Raw genomic sequence first — 15,002 nt, 5'->3', positions numbered from 1 at the left:
CGTCATGTCACATCTAGGCCCTAGGCTTGGGTCGTGACAGTGAGAAAACAATGATCTAATACAATGCATGCCATCACCAGCACCCAAGCAACACGCACAATCATATACAATAATGACCCACAAACATCTTACCCTCTAGAGCATGCAAACAGGGCTCACAAATACAACCGACCTCTAATCAAGGCCTAAACCTCAAATTTACTCCTCTAACTCAACCACAAGGCCCAAAAGGGAACTCAACCCTAACTGGTAAAAAGAAGGAGGATATGAGACACAGGTGCTCCACTAGTCAATCAAAACCTCTAGGTCCAACTAGGAATACAACCTCGAGATTCCAAACACAGCTAGCCCACCAAATGGCAAAAAGAGAATATAGAGGATTCTAGCTCTAAATCCATGAATGGAAACTAATAGTAATTCACAAGCCTAACCAGGTGTAAATCACTACACTGAGGCTCCAAGATAGGTAATATAATAGTGAAGGACACTAATTCTCATAAATTTCAGCTTACAATGGCTACATCAACTAAACTTTATCCCAAAATCAATTCTAAGGCGCAACTCCTCCAATCATTATAAACACTGAACAAGCCACATAAAATAAGCTAACCAAGGCCAAACTAAAACATAATCATTAATTTTACCAACTAGACTGTAAGTCTAATCAGGCAACCTAGCCTAAGGTTCACATCGGGATAAAGAACCAAAAATCTAGGAATCAATCCTAACACGTCACATACAATCCAAACTATAAGATAGTTATACTAAACAATGCCTAATGAAGCTCAATCAAAAGAAAGGAGACTGTAGCCTACCTCGAAGCCGAACACGCATGTTCCAAGTCCACTTCCCGATAGCTTTTGGCTCTAAAAATGACTCCAATTACCTCCACACTATAAAAATGTTGGTCCCTTCATCAATATAAAAGTTTTGACACTAAAATTTATTTTTTTAGAGACACACCCAAAATTAGGTCTAAACCAGAATTATGGGACTCGCAAGGGGAATCCTAAAAATAACTCCGTGAAAATGTTCTAAACTTATTGTTGAGCTTGTACCCCCAAATAGGGAACAAATCGATGCTCAAAATAACCTTAAATAGCCCAACATTTCAAAACACCAATTAAGCTTAAACCAAACTAGGGCAGCCCCTTTGGGCAAGAAATTACGTCAAACCGACGATCTTCGCGCCTAAACCTATCAACACATAGCTACAACTCCCATGTACCCAATGCACTTGGAATCGCCCAAAATAGATCTCCCTATCTCATAAAATCAATGAAAAGAAATGAGGTTCGAGGTTGGTTCGCATCTATCTTTTAACTTGAAGACCAGACGAACAATGCATTGCGATCGCAAAGCACTATGCTCGCGATTGTGATCTTCAAGGAAAATGTACATCGCAATCGCGACAGTGACCTCGCGATCAAGAAAACCTAATACAGAGAGGTTCTCGATCGCGATAGGATGCATTGCGATCGTGAAGGACAAGGTTGGCCTGTACAAGTAAGGTGTTGTAACAACATTTTGGCCAAGTTGAAATTCACCGATAGGGTGCTCCAGATTCATTCAAAATCCTGTGCCACAAAATGGACTATGCTACCCCAGTAAATTCTACTTTTTGGACTTAATTGTGCAGTCGATATTTCTACCTGAGGTCATCTCGATCAAAATATGGGTCCCACACCTAATCATAATTTTGTTTTGCTAATTCTAGCAAAAGGTTCAAAATGAAATCGAAATCCTCGAGACATGAATGAAAGGTCATTCTAGACCAAACATGACATTTCGGAGCTAATTGCGTGATAGAATTTCAATCCGAGTGCATTTTCCAAGAATGTTGATCAAAGTCAAGCTTTGGCCAAATTTCGAATGTTAAAGTGCCAAATGGCCTCAAGCTCGCACCGACTGCCTTGATACTCTTGCCGACCATTCTACTAGCCTAATTTGTCCATTCCAGAGCTGATGAAATCATTAGAATTCCATTTTGAGGACATTTTCCTAGAGTTTTTTTACCTAAGTCAACCATTCAAACTCCAAGAGCTCCAAAATAAAAAATGGGCATAAAACCCAAATAAATGGCCCGGCAATCAAATTATCAGTGCCAACAAGTCATAAATGACTTGGGGTCACTACAGGAAAGTTCTAAATGCTGAAAATATCAGAGAAAGATAAAAATGACCTTGAGGGTCATTACATCATCAACTACTAAAAGGACTTTTGTCCTCAAAACTTAAAGGATAGAATAGAACCGAGGGCACGAAGAGACTGGCAAGCTAGGCCCGCAATCTTTTCCAGACCAACCGTTACCTTCTTGGTCAAGTAATGCCGACCCAGAACTCAAGCCAAGGAAACACTCCCAAATTCAATTTTCTTCCTCATAACTCAACCCAACTTTCAATTTCTCTCTTTTGATACTAACTTCAACTCAATAAGGACAAACTCAATCGAATGCAATAGACTCATCTGAGATAAGCCAAAACCACACAGATTTCCCAGAATAAGGCGACTAACTAACAAGAGAAGATGCTGTTAATTAACTCCTAAGTCGAATTCTTTACTTTATACTCCAAACTCCAGACTTTTTAGTCATCATGGGTATCTTACCCATCCTAAACCACAATAATCACTCCTAGCACAAATTGAACACTATCCACATAACCATGAAAGACAAGAAAGCACCGCTTGAGCATCGAAGAGCAGCAAGAACTCAAAATAAGCAATGCAACCCAAGCCACAAACCCAAGGTTCTCACCCAAAAACACCCAAAACTAATAACTTGATTCTGAAATCTATCTTTCAAAGTTGGAAAGGCTACTCCAATAGACAAACACCTCCATGGGAAGAAACCCCGCACTGAGACTTACTCCAATGTCACTCTACTGCCAACAAAAATTCTAAAAAACTAAACCAACATGACATTCTAATCCAAAAGTAATCGAAACTAATGTCATGAGTCCATATACCACTCCACGAGTGCAAATCTGAGTAAACCCCCAATCCAGGAGCAAACCTGACTCAATAAATAGTTTATTAGCATATTAAACCTACTAAAAGTGACCCAATGAACTAAACCATTGCAGAAATACCACAAGTCGACCCGCCAGAACATGTCTGAGCTAACTATTACACCCCACACTCTTGAGCTCGGAGTGTCTCTTAAGCTTCTTAGAAGTTATCATATGAGACAGATAATCTAAGACACTATCAAATAACTCTAAGGAAGGGAGTATGTGATACCCCACAGTAGGGAAGGTTAAAAATAGGGTCATGAGAAGTCGGAAGAAGTTGGAGGCCAAATAATGAGTCACAGCCTACGGGGTTGGGTCGTGACAAAAGTTAGGGGATGACATATGTCACCTCCTAAGGTAGTGTATATACACATGTAAATATGGATAAAATTCAGTTTGCCCTTCAATTATTCATCCTTGGCTTAAGAAAAATGAGAGAAAATATGAGAGTTGGAAAAAAAGTAGCCACGGGTTTGGTTAATTAAAGGTAAGCCTCCGACTTTTGTTATATGAATTAATTATTTAAGATATCCTACGGTGATATAGCAGTTTTTAATAATGTAAAATTTTATTTTGGGGTAGCAAGGAAGGGATACAAACAGTCCGCTAATTTTTAGCATATTAAGAGAACTTCCGAGATAAGTTTTAGAATGTTTTAGAAAGGTATGGCTTGGTTATATTCTCCCATGTTTTGGTAAAGTCCTCAAAAGGTTAACAAGCAGCCACAAAATTTCAGCCGCAACTAGAGAACTTCCGAGGCGAATTTCGGTAAGCTTTGGCCAATTTCGGGTAAGGTAAGGGTTTTCCTTTCAATTTGGAGTTTATGGTGTAGTTATGGAGTGTATTACATGTCTTATATGTGGATGGAACTATAAAAATTGCACAAGGATGCTTGACGTTGGAAACAAACTAAACTAAGGCCATCGTAGTTAAATCGAATGTCGAGTTGGGTGTTGTGGGTGTTGTGGCTGTTGTGTTGGGCTTGCAGTTCTCTTATTATATGTTGCAGGGATGGAACACATTTCAAAATTTTTGTGGGAGCTGCTGATTTCAGCCACATAACCCTTCGTTCCATACGGTTAAAGATTTTACGAAATAGCGACTAAAATCCCTATTTTGGTATCGTAGTTTTAAGCGAGTTGTTGGAATCTTATATTGCGTAATATTGCCATATTTTAATTGTTTATGAACTGGTGATTGTTTTTTTGGGTTGGCTTCTATGGTTTGGGGGTTAAATCGAAAGTTCGGATATGGCAAGTTATAGAGGAGATGCTGCCCGATTTCCGTTAACTCCTTAACTAACTAATAGACTAGTCGAGACTAGTCAACAAAGGAGAATAAGGAATTGGTTCCTATCGGTTGTTGGTGGTAGAATTGCAAGTTGAAAAGTCGAAGGTCACTAACATTAGTATTAATTTCGTGTTAAATAGGTTAAAGGAGTACCAAAGCGAGCTTGAATGCGATTAATCCATAACAGGTATGTAGAGCTATTCTTCTTTTCTTTTGGCATGTCTTAGGTATAAGTTATGAATGGTTTGTATATGAAATATGGGGATAATTCCACTCGTGAAACTCCAAGTGTAATTCATAAACTTTATTCACTTTGTGATGTTAAGACTCCTGTAATAGTTGAGTTATTGCCTTTTAAGGCTGCTAGATCATGAACAGTAGTATATGTAAGGCCTGTCTCTTCTTCCTTTTGGAATGTCTTAAGTATAAATGCAATGGAATATGATATGAGGTGGAGGTAGTTCCAGTTATAAGCTCCGGGTTTAACTTGTGACTTTTATTCACCACTTGAGGTTAGTGTTCTTAAAGTAGTTGAACTATTACCCTCAAGTCTCCTATCTGATGAATAATAACTGAATGCATCAGCTCCTATTCCTAAGGTCTCTGCGATGACAGACGTCTCTACTTCCATAAGTTGTTTAAAGTTGTCTCGATACATGTCTATGATTCCTGAGACTCCAACTATGTGGTCCCTAATGGTGTTTAGAAGGTACTTAAGATGATTACTACTATGGTCTTCAAGTGACGGTTCATTTGACTGTTTCATCGAGTCTCTGATGATGATGTAAGTTGTATATGATTTCTCACTACTCTACTCATGCACGCTGTAACCCATCTTCCTCCGAGTCCTATAGAAGGGTCGAAAATGCGGTCGTGCCTAGCTTTACTCTTCGCTCACCAACTCTCGAGCCGGTTATATATATATGTAGAAGTATACGATGATGAAATGTCGTATACGATGAAGTGAAGCATACGATGATGCCGTATTTGATGATACTCGTCACTGCATCCTGGGCTGGGTATGTAAATGATTATATGATGTAAAATATGGATCGAGTCGTACGTTCCTCGGCATTGTTTTAAAATATGGATCGGGTCGTACGTTCCTCGGTATTATTTTAATATATGGATCGGGTCGTACGTTCCTCGGCACTATTTTAAAGTATGGATCGAGCCAAACATTCTTCGATATATTTTATGATATGATAATGGCACCGAGTCCCATATTGGGTCGGGTGCGGTACGACATGTACACCACTCTTTCACCGAGTCCCTCACTAAAGGGCCAGATACTTTATGTAGGCATGTATATGAAAATATAAGGATACATTTGTGACCCCGAGCCCCAGAGTGGACCGGATATACTATGATGACATATGAGATCATGCTGTATATGATGATATGATGTCGTATATGATGACATGATGATATGACAGCACGTGATTAGGATGAAACGATTATGATATCGAGTTCACTAGAGGGCCGGGTAAAGGGTATGATAAGGTATTTGACTGCATGTCCTAAGCTGCTGGTACAGTAATCTGTTAACTGTTATACATGTTTCCTGCATCCCTGTTTTAGTTGTTGTTTCAGTTATGATATGTTATGCTCTATATACTCAGTACATATGTCATACTGACCCCCCATTCTCTGGGGGGTTGCGTTTCATGCCCGTAGGTACAGATGTTTGTTTCAGAGATCTGTCAACTTAGAATTTCCTCTTAGCTATGTTGAAAGAGCTCCGATGTTCTGGAGCCTAACTTTTGATACTGGTCATTTGATGTACATATGTATTTATTCGGGGATACGGCGGGGGCCCTATCCCGCCATATGATACAGTTTTTACTCTTAGAGGTCTGTAGACATGTGTATGTGGGTTATTTGTGAGTATGTCATGTTATACATGTTATTGTGTTATGGCAGTCTTGTCGGCTTGTATGCCCGTTCATATCGTGATACAGGTGAAAGAGGCGACAGGTATATGAAAAAGTTTTTGACCTATTTGTATTTTGTGTATAGTACCACATCACACACGGTTCAACTTAAGTATAGCTGATAGATACACATAAGGGGGTCCAGGTCGGACCCTAGTCGCGGCCTACGGGGTTGGGTCATGATACTAGCCACTCAAACTCAAGAAAAGGAAGCTAAACCATGGCAAGGTGCACCACCAAAAACACTCCTAGCTAACCATAATGACACACACGAACCTTGTACCATGAACAAGAAACCAAGAGATGATTCCACGAATTACTTTGACTCTATCCTGAGGCTGAGCTTTCTTAGAGAAATTTCTTTCACCCACAGAAGTCATGGTCTGAATCAATCAAATTATGACATAACAGAAGACCCAACTCAACAATATGACTCTGTAAACTGTCGACACACCCATTGTAGTTTACAGGTAGAACCAAGGCACACCAAGGAATCACCGAGATTGAAAATAGTCCAGGTTGTAAGGTAAAACAAGCGTGTGACTGAAATTTTGAGATATAGTGATTAACCACCTAACAGTCCAAAAGTAGTAAGGGCACACCACATCAATTCTGATAAATCAAGACTCATCAATTTGAAAGCTCTCTCTCCACAATCATCCCTTCTCGCTACTTGTTGGTTGGTCATAAGGATAAGAAAACCACCATTTCCATGAACCCAATAGGACCCTATTTACATTACACTTCAAGCTAAAATCATCATACTTAGAAATAAACAAGGCAAATTCTAATTCCAACCTTCCCAATTCATACATAGCCATCTGAAAATTCATCACACAACTAGCTGAACCAATCACTTAACCATCAAACTTACCACGAAGAGACAACCCAGCTAAATCTAAAGGGCTAACCATAACTTCGCCACCTTAAGAACTAAGAATGGGAAATCAAAACAAGAAAGGATCAATGAATGAAATCCACAGTAGACCACAAGGGCCACAACTACTGACACACCCTTCTCTTGGCAGCAACTTCACACCAGCTAAGCATACTAGAGGGGGCAAACTAGGAAGGGGAAAGGACCAACTCCAGAAAACTCTAGGATGGCTAAATAAAAATCCACTCGATTAATCAACTAATCTCAATATCCACATGGTATAACTCTACCACTACTGCCACATCACAATAAAATCAATACGATCCACTACTAAAAGAACTCACTTGGGAAGATAAACGCATACACATAGTTTCAAATAAAGTTGTCATAGTAAACAATAAACAAGTAATCAGGCTAAATATACATGCTCACATAAATCTATGTAAAGTAATTATCAGATTCACAAGATGGATCTAACAAGCCAAGTAATCACCGGTGGGTACGAAGACCCCAACATCCAAGCACTATAAGCAAGAAAGGTCCTACAAACAAAATTTACACATATTCGATTGATACCTGGGGTCTCATCCTCTGTCTAACCTGCAGAAGTATGGGATGGAATATGCCTAGGCTCGAACCGAACACCTGAACCACCAATTGTAACACTTGGGGCATCACCTCTTACTGACTCTCCCTGAGCCTTATGGGCCCAATTCTGCTGAGCTTGTTGCCTACGATGTGTGACTGTAGAACACTCCCTAGTTGAATGCCCAAACTCACCAAACATATAGAAATTCCTACCAAACACAGCCTGCTGAGAAGAAACAACTGAATTAATCTGAGCCACAAAACCTGAATCCTCAGATAGTAAATCCTGAAATATCTGTCGTGAACTCTATACATGATGGGTACCATAACCTATCACAGGATCGCCTGAAGCATAAGGTGCTCCAACTGTGGGTCTAGTAGGTCTAGAGTGAGGCTGACCCTCACTAGGATGATGCCTACCTCTATACACGCATGCTCCATAGACCTCACATTACATACTACTTGGGGAAAAGTAGACCCAACCGCTATCAAGTGTTGTGATGCTAGGGGATTGGCAAAATAAATTCCTCAATAAATCTCTGAGTCATGTCTTGATCTATAGGAAACATTGTAGTAGCATGCCCTGTCCAATCTAGGAACTCTATCACATACTCAGAGACCGATGAAGAACCCTGCTGAGGACCTACAAGTCCAACTCTAGGATGAGAACCGCTCGATATACCTAAAACTACTCCTGCTTGTTGTGTATGCTTAATAAGACGCAAAATCTCGACATTGGATTCGAAGGAGTCGAGGTGGTCATAGATACTGTCGACGCCTGGGTAGTATGTGTTGATGCTTTGACCACACCCGTCTGAAAGTTTGTATTATCTATCTAAGGAGAAATGAATTTCAAAAAAGTATTTAGAGGTCAATCAAAGAAATTTCACATGATAAGGTATCAAGAATGGAGTTTCCCTAAATCGCTTAATAGCCTACTGAAGATAGGATACGGATGTCTCTGCATTGATCCGCAAGACTCTACTAGGAACTTGCTCTTATATCGACGATATTGGCAAATCTAAGCTCTGATACCACTCTGTCACGACCCAATTTCTCAGGTCATGATGGCATCTACTATCAACCCACCAGTAGGTAATCCTAATCCTATAGTCCAGAACCATAGGCAACGGACCATCACAAGCAGAAGAAAATAACCGAATAAATAAGGGAATACAAGGTTTAACATCGGCCGACTGAGCTCCAAAGATAAAGCAAGTATAAATAACATGTAAGCAAGGAGTATATATCACAAGTAACTAACAAGAATAATATAGAAGCCTACAATAAGAAACAACTAATATAAGAAATAGAGAATATAGGAAACAAATGAGGAAACCGATAACGTACCCAGTGGTGCCATCCCAAGCCCTAAACATGGCTACACACTATAAAGAAGGACAACTAAACCTACTAACAGAACTAAACATAGATATCACATAAAGGTCCAAAGGACTGTATCCCTAAATCCCTGCACAAAAAGATAGATAAATAAGAATAAGGGCAGTAACTACCTTCAAATAAGAGACCACCCATTAAACCACCACAAGTTCATAAATAGTAAGTCAATACCTCCCGAGCCTTTGTGTGCCCAGAAAGTTCACTCACAAATAGGTAAACCCATACGGCATCCTATACTATCGATGGGTACAAACAACTATACTAGTGATAGGAAATGCATATATGAATGAAAGTAATACAGTAAAACCAGCAGTACCATCTATGTCAAGTGCCTCATACCAAGATATATACACCTACTTCCAGTCTCAAATAGGAAGTATGACTCATGAACCTCTATGAGATTGCCATGAGGGGTTTGGGAAGCCTCTATATACATGTCTGGTCCCGATCCAAGTCTTACCTCAATCTATAAAATGAGTGCATCCTCAATTCCTCGAATAAATATCATAAAATGAGTGTATCCTCGATGCCTCGAATTAATGTAATAAATGAGCGCATCCTCGATTCCTTGAATCAAATCATAAAATGAGCACATCCTTGATGCCATGATATAATAAAATGAGTGCATCCTCGATGCCTTCGGTCCACTGAAAAATAGTAGTAGTAAAGGTAGCATCCCTCCCACTATTCAAAAATAAGTATAAAATAGTTTAGGTTACAGCCCAGCTTTCTCAAATCAATGTCAAGAACCATTGCATATATCGGGGTCAACTACATCTATGAGAAAATAATGATCCAATGCAATGCATGCCATCACTAGAACCCAAACAACAAGCATAATCACATACAATAATGAACCCATAAATAGCTTACCCTCTAGAGCATGCAAATAGGGCTCACAAATAGAATTGACCTCTAATCAAGGCCTAAACCTCAAATATACTCCTCTAACTCAACCACAAGGCCCCAAAAGGAACTCAACCCTAATTGGGTAACAAGGAGGAGGATAAGAGAAACAAGTTCTTCGCTAGTCAATCAAAACATCCAGGTCCAATTGGGAATACAACCTCGAGATTTTAAACACAGCTAGCCCACCAAACAACAAAAAGAGAACACAGATGATTCTAGCTCTAAATCCATGAATGGGATCTAATAGTAATTCACAAGCCTAACCAGGTGGAAATCACTACACCGAGGCTCCAAGATAGGTGCTATAATAGTGAAGGACACTAAATCTCATAACTTCTAGCTAACAATGGCTACATCAACTAAACTTTATCCCAAAATCAATCCTAAGGCACAACTTCTCCAATCATCATAAACACCAAAAAAGCCACCTAAAATAGGCTAACCAAGGTCAAACTAAGGCATAATCATTAATATTACCAACTAGACTGTAAGTCTCATAAGGCAACCTTGCCTAAGGTTTACACTGGGACAAAGAACCAAAAATCTAGGAATCAAGCCTAACCCATCACATACAATCCAAAGTACAAGTTATTTATACTAAACAATACGTAATGAAGCTCAATCAAAAGAAAGGGGACCGTAGGCTACCTCGAAGCCGAACACACACGCTCCAAGTCCACTTCACAATAGGTTTTTCACTCCAAAAATGACTCTAATTATCTCCACGCTATCAAAATGTTGGTCACCTCGTAAATACAAATGTTTTGATACTAAAATTATATTTTTTGGGGATGGACCCAAAATTAGGTTTAAAATGGGATTGTGGGACCCACGATGGGAATCCCAAAAATGACTTTGTGAAAATGTTCTAAATACATTGTTGAGCTTGTACCCCAAAATGGGCACAAATTGATGCTCAAAATGACCTAAAATAGCCCAACATTTCAAAACACCATTAAAGCTTAAACCATGCTAGGGCATCCCCTTTGAGTAAGAAATTACCTCAAACCGATAATCTTTATGTTCCCCAAACCTACCAACATGTAGCCACGACTCCCATGAATCCAATGCACTTGGAATCGCCCAAAACGGAGCTCCCTAGCTCCCAAAATCAAAGAAAAGAGATGAGGGTTGGGGCTGGTTTGTGTCTGTCTTTTAACATAAAGACCAGACGAACAATGCATCGCGATCGCGGAGCACTATGCTCGAGATCGCGAGCTTCAAGGAAAATGCACATCGAGATTGTGATAGTGACCTTACCATCATAAAGACCTAATAGAGAGAGGTTCGCGATCATGAAGGCCAAGGTTATCCTGCACCAACAAGGTGCTATAATAATATTTTGGCCAAGTAGAAATTCTCCGATTGGGTGCTTGGGATTTACTTGGTATCCCGTGCACACAAACGGACTATGATACCTCACTAAATTTGATATTCCAGATTCAATGGCTCGGTTGATATTTCCATCTGAGGTTATCTCGATTAAAATATGGGTCTCACACCTAAGCATAAGTTTTTTGCCAATTCTACCAAAAGGTTCTAAATGAGACCGAAAGCCTCGGGACACCAACGAAAAGTTGTTCTAGACCAAAATTAATATTTTGGAGCTAATTGCACTGATAGAATTTCAATCCGAGTATGTTTTTGAAGAATGTTGACCAAACTCAATCTTAGGCCAAATTTCAAAGGTTAAAGCGCCAAATGGCCTCAAACTCGCACCAATTACCTCAATACTCGTATCGACCATGCTAGTAGCCTAATTTGGTCATTTTGGAGCTGATGAAATCGTCAGAATTTTATTTTGAGGTCATTTTCCTAGAGGTTTGACCAAAGCCAACATTCAAACTCCAAGAGCTCCAAAATATGGAAAAGGCATAAAACCCAAATGAACGACCAAGCAACCAAACTGTCAGTGACAGCAAGTCATAAATGACTTGGGGTCGCTACAGGAAAGCTCTAAATGCTAAAAATATTAGAGAAAGATGAAAATAACCTTGAGGATCATTACAAAATATCTCTAGCATTGGTGCATTACCCCAAGATATTTCATTTTAGCTCCTAACAAGCACAAGTAAGCCAAACCTATGGCTATGACGAGTCACTGAGGTCTCAGGCACTGGCACAAGGTATCTTATTCAAACAATCCTATCACAAGTTATGCCTAGCTATAAGGGCAACAAAGCATATGCTAAAGCACCTAAGGCTCAAATTTAGCCTAAGGCCAGCCATATCCATCCTAAATAGGGATAATATCACTAATCCAAATCGCAGGACACAAGCCTAAACTGAGGATCTCACAAGACTATTCTAGTCTAAGGCTCAACCAGGAACCAAGAAGATAGAATGGGAGAAGGAAAGCCCTATTCTCAAAAAGTACCATTCTGAATCATATGCAATAGATACTAAACAATATCTAATAAATCACAGTTAAAGTGCAAGACCATAGCCTACCTCAAAGCCGATCACACGTGCTTTGAATCAACCAATTTAATCTTTCCACCTTCGAACCACCTCCAATTGCCGCCACACTAAAAAAATATCGATCACCTCATCAATACAAATGTTTTGACACCAAAATCATATTAATTGGAAATGGACCCAAAATTGGGTCTACAACGGAATTGTGGAACCCACATAGGGAATCTCAAAATTGACTCTGTAAAAAAATTCAATTAAGCTTACTGAACTTGTGTCCCAAAATACAACACAATTTGATGCTCGAAAATAAGGAAATCATCTCATGAAACTAAGCCACCATTAAAGCTTAAATTCAAGCTTGGTCAACACCTTTGGGGCAGAAATTACCTTAATACGATGACTTTTAAAACACCCCTGCACACTCCATAGCGTAGCCATGATCAACGTAAAATACCAGCACTTCAAATTACCTCAAATGGAGCTCCCTAGATCTAGTTATCGAATTTTAAAGTTGGAGAAGAAGAATGAAAAATGGGTTGGCCTTAATTAAAAGACCAACCAAGACTGCTCATCGTGATCATGGAGCTCAAGTCTTGCAATCGCGACCTACGCGCAAAGAGACCATCGCGTATGTAGAGGGTCACCTAGCGATTGCAAAGGGTCAGTTGGCCAGACCCTCGCAAATGCGGAGGGAGCCTCGCGATTGCGTAGGCCTGGGCAGCCAAACTTCGTGAATGCGGACCTCCAAGGCTTTGAGAACACGAAGGCACTTATGCCTTGCACCAACAACTGCTGCAACATCTTATTTTGGAAACTCCAAATTTTCTGATGGGGTGCTCGAAATTCATTTGGAACCCTATGCACGCAAATGAACTATGTTACCCCTACCAAATTCTATGTTTTAGACTGAATAGAGCGGTTAAATTTTTAATCTGAGGTCATCTCGATGGAAAGTGAGTCCCACACCCAAGCGCCATTTTAAGCCAAAATCGATAAGGAGGCTCGAAATGAGATTGGGAGTTTGGGGAACCGCACAAAAGGTTTTTCTAGGCTAAATTCGACATTTTAGAGCTAATCGCACTAACGGAATTTCAATCCAATCACATTTATCAAGAATGTTGACCAAGGTTAAACTTAGGCTAAAGCTTAAAAGCTATAACGTCTAATGGCTTAAACTCGCATTGAAAGCTTCGGGACTCGAGCCAAACATGCTACTAGCCTAAAATGACCATTATGGAGCTGCTAGAACTATCATAATTTCATTTTAAGGCTGTTTTCCTAATTTTTTGACCGAAGTCAACTCTTCAAACTCCAAGAACTCCAAAATAGTGAACGAGAATAAAATCCAAATAAATGACCAGGCGACTGAACTGTCAGTCCCATCAAGTTATAAATGACTTGGGATCGCTACATGAAAAATCTAAATGCTGAAAAGATTGGAAAAAAGAGGAAAGAGAAAATGAACTAGAAGGTCATTACAACCAATTTGCTTAAAACACAAGTGAATAGCCTCATTACAAGTGGCGTGCATGGTGTGCCCTGTTCTACTCCCTACAGCTCAGATGTTGAAGACTCTACACCGGATTCTAATATGCACATGTTGATATTTGCTAAAACTATTTAGTGTTATTGAATGGTTAGTATATATTTGAACTTTGGTAGAATTTGTCCAGTCCGTCGATTTGACAGTGATTTTTTTATAAAAATGAAGTTAGTTCGTCAGGATCATCAGTAGGTTGTTGCGAAGAAATATTCCTATCTTGATCAACCAAGCATACTCATAAAATCTCCTCTCTAGCTCAATGTTTGACTCAGGTATTATTTTGATGTTAATAAATTACAGTAATTTAATTGTTAAACACACCATGGAAGCTGACTACAAAATGGCAAAAGTTACATTTGATTTAATATTTAAAAGCAATGTCTTGTAGTTTTTATTCACTCAAAACATAGGCAACAGTACTTCAATTCGCAACTAATTCCAATTCAAAATTGATATATATTAGTTCAAATTTAACAATTTGTTCACTCTAATGATTCAAGATCATATTTCACTTGGTGTTAATATATGTCGTAAAGTAGATTCACCTAATATGTCCCATGAAGCATTTTTCCTACTTGGTGCCCACTGTAAATTTTTGAAGTCATTTAAATGCAAAATTAAAGTGAATAAAAAAGGGGATGATTTGGGTAAAAGTGGTCCATGACAAGTCTGGTCCTTGCTACTTGGTCTTCTGTACAACAAATGAAAAGCAACTTGTGACTTGTTTATTAATGCTCTTCCACCCAAAGGATCAAAAAAAAAGAGTAAGCATATAGAAGAAGAAGATGAAAAAGAGTTTTAACTTATTTAAACTAACAGTGTAACTTGATCAACTCGTCTAAAAGATAATTACAGTTAGTTCATAATAAATAAATTTCGTAATTGGAAATAAATGCACAAATTATTCGTACAATAATAAATTTGTTATATCAGTATAATAGGGAAAGTTGATTGGAAATCGAAAAAAAAGAAATAAAAGAAAGGCCAAGTCTGGCGGGGTTTAGGGAATCAAAGAGTGAGCAACTCGAAGA

The sequence above is a fragment of the Solanum dulcamara genome, chromosome 10, assembly GCF_947179165.1.
Source record: "Solanum dulcamara chromosome 10, daSolDulc1.2, whole genome shotgun sequence".
Lineage (NCBI taxonomy): Eukaryota > Viridiplantae > Streptophyta > Magnoliopsida > Solanales > Solanaceae > Solanum > Solanum dulcamara.
Note: the sequence above shows the minus strand (reverse complement) of the source record.